Source organism: Fukomys damarensis, unplaced genomic scaffold, assembly GCF_012274545.1.
Source record: "Fukomys damarensis isolate Sample0158 unplaced genomic scaffold, DMR_v1.0_HiC HiC_scaffold_33, whole genome shotgun sequence".
NCBI classification, from domain to species: domain Eukaryota; kingdom Metazoa; phylum Chordata; class Mammalia; order Rodentia; family Bathyergidae; genus Fukomys; species Fukomys damarensis.
The window spans coordinates 51,274,521-51,277,577 of record NW_022900945.1 but is presented as its reverse complement, the minus strand read 5'-3'; the positions used below and the strand labels follow the sequence as shown (position 1 = coordinate 51,277,577).

The window sequence follows — 3,057 nt, the reverse complement described above, 5'->3', positions numbered from 1 at the left end:
TACACACACATACACACACGCACACACACACACACGCACGCACACACACACACACACTATGAGCCATACACTTCCCACTTCTCTTTTCAGGAAGAAGAACCTGGTCTACTTTTGGCCCACTCAACTGTGACAGCACCATGGATGACAGAGCTGTGTGGCCAAGGAAGCTAGGAAGTCCCCAGCCCTACCCTGAGAATAACCAGTTTTGCCAGGGTAGTGGAGAAAGTGTGGCAGCCAGAAAAATGGAAATGACACTGCGGTGTGGATAGACAACTAGTAATTTCGAGAGTGGACAAGCAGCTAGTAAAACAGCTAGCAAACAGAAGTGGTGCAAGTGGCTTAAGATGGAAGCTTAGATTTTTTCCTTAATCTGAGTGGAAAATACTTACTTTTATTTTGTGCAGAGCAAATGAAATGCTTTGGCTTAGACAAGAGGCAAAGCAAATGCACAGGTAAGCACTGTGTGCACACTTGCTGCCTGTATGAAGTTGCACTGTTGAGCACATTAAGGCCATGGTTCCATAGTGTAATGGTGAGCACTCTGGACTTTGAATCCAGCAATCCAAGTTCAAATCTCAGTGGGACCCTGTTGTTTATCCAGGCCATCGGGGATGTCGCCAAGGGGTCCCAGGACCTGGCTCAAGTCACTGACTCTAAGGAGCACTGCGGTTTTTATATTCTAGAAGTTAGAGAACTTTCCAAGGCCAGAGGCGCCTAGAAACAATGGATGAGGAGAAAGAGAAGAGAGGAAACAGCAGAGGGGGGTCTCCTGGAGACAGAGAAGGGAGAAGGGGAGGCAGCACCGGGAGGGAAGGGCTCTGGGGGTAATGCAGCGACCACAGCTCCTTTTCTGTAGCTTCCCAGCCTGTGTGTCCGCCCTGAGCTGCATTTTCCTGCGCTACAAAGTGCTTGGCTGGCTTATTCCTGGGCAGTGTCCTATGGCTCAGGGGAGCCAGGTGGGCACCTTGGTCTGCCAGCTTTTGGAAGCCAGAGCGGGCACCTCGCTGGCTCCTATGGAGCGATGGGGAGGAAGGGAAGCCCACGCACGGCATTTCCCTTTTCAAGCTGCTCTCTACAGTGTGGGGCTGAAAAAGCAAGCATTTCCACTGAGACATTTGGACAGTGAAGGCAAGAAGGAACAGAGTCTGAAGCACTTCCAGCAGACAGATTCCTCTTTCTGTCTGTCTGTCTGTGTTTCTTTTTTCTCAACCTGGGGACAAAATGACAGGTGAAAGGAATCGAAGAAACTAGTGGAAAATTCTTTAAGGAAGTCCACAGAACCCGGCACCAATCAACAAGGGAGCCAGTGGGGATCCCTGGGCCCTTGGGGTTACTGTCTGCTGAACTTTTGCCCTTGGGAACTTTCCTTGGGAGGCTGCTGCCCAAAGACTCCTAGCACGTTCTGCCTCGAATAGGCTTGGCAAGACCCATGAGTGTGCTGCCATTTGCTGAACTTTCTACACTCTCTCCTCTCTGCAGATTCAGTTCTTTTAACTTCACGATTGAGGTAAATCTGGAGCACACGCCAAAGTCAGCATTGTTCAGACACGGTAGTGTACAAATTGCACATCCACTTCTCCCTCGACACTACAGAAATGGGTGCCCGAGTGCACAGATGTGTACAGAGAACCACGACTGCCACACTGGGGTCACAGCTTCATGACTCCAATACATTTTTAACATTTTTGGAGAAGGTTCATGAAATAACCCACATTTTGTTATGTCTCATGAGGGTAGACTTTTATCTAGGGTCTGTGCAAAGCCTACATCGATAAAAGAATTAGAGATGTGTGTTCAGAAAGAGACCTACAAATCACTGTACTAGAAAGGGTAGAGAAATGGGAAAGTAAAATCACTTTATTGGCAAAAGGAGAGGAAATAAGCACATAGATAGGTACCTTGTCAGAGGAAGGTAGGGATCCCAGAGCTGCGCTTGGGGTCTTTGCTCTCAAGTTCCAGACGTGATGAGGAAGGGACTGCTCCCCTTGAGAGCTGTTACAACTTGATTGGCTGTTCTGGGCTCTGAGACCCCTGATTGGCCATTGCCCCTTCTGTCACCTATGGTAAGCATTTCTGGGGTCTGCGTGCTGCCCAGGTGCTCATCTTGTGGGGTTTACAACAGAGTTATATTCAAGGCTGAATTAGAATACAGGCTATGTATGCATTTTAGTGTACTAATACGGTGAAATAAAATACATATGCACTTATGCGTATGGGTGTGTGAGTGCTGCGGTGTCTGTGTGTTTAACGTACTGTTTTTATGACATTCTCCTCCCTCTCCCCACTTTGTTTCTCTTGTGGCTCACTGAAGATGGAGGGAGGAGAGTTGCGTCTTGGCATGAAAGGAGCGGGTCAGGCAGCCTCCTCAGCTCTGGGTTTGTTTTCGTAGGTCATCTCTGTCTCTCTCTCTGTCTCTGTCTCTGTCTCTGTCTCTCTCTGTCTCTGTCTCTCTCTCTTTCTCGCTCGCTCTCGCTCTCTCTCTCTCTCTCTCTCTCTCTCTCTCTCTCTCTCTCTAAGAGTTTCACTCTTCATTTGCCAGAAACCTCACAGGGGCCTTGAACTTTCCCTGCCTGCCACCGAGCTTTCCCTACAATATGAAGAAATGCTGTTTCTGAAAACATGGAGGTTTTATGAGGATGATTTCACGGGTGGCAACGTCATGGAAAGGGCAATCAGCGAATGCAGAGTCCTGGCTGGGAAAAGGAGGCAGTGCTGGCCTCTTGTTGCAGTGGGAAAAGTGAGCGTTCCAGAGTCTACCTCAGCTGTCCTTTATAAAGGACAGAAGAAGGCAGCTGTGATGGCTGCAAAGAAAGGTTCTTCCGAAAACCTAGCCTTACACAGGTGTGAACTCCACTGCCAAGCTGTGACCTGCTTTTGAAATGCAAGAGGTGGTGAATGGAACCTCTGAGGGATAGACCAAACTTGCTTCTGCACTTGCGGAGGAATTGGCGCCTTAAAAGGATCAAAGGATCCGGTCGCGTCCCTGGGTGGGCTCGAACCACCGACCTTTCGGTTAACAGCCGAACGCGCTAACCGATTGCGCCACAGGGACACTGA

The 3,057-nt window shown here is 49.1% G+C and overlaps 1 non-coding gene across 1 annotated transcript; it reads right to left on the bottom strand.

Annotated features, from left to right (window-relative positions):
* Window positions 1–2,978: 2,978 nt before the first annotated feature.
* On the bottom strand, window positions 2,979–3,052 carry Trnan-guu. The gene has a single exon. It is a non-coding gene; the product is annotated as a tRNA-Asn (tRNA).
* Window positions 3,053–3,057: the final 5 nt, after the last annotated feature.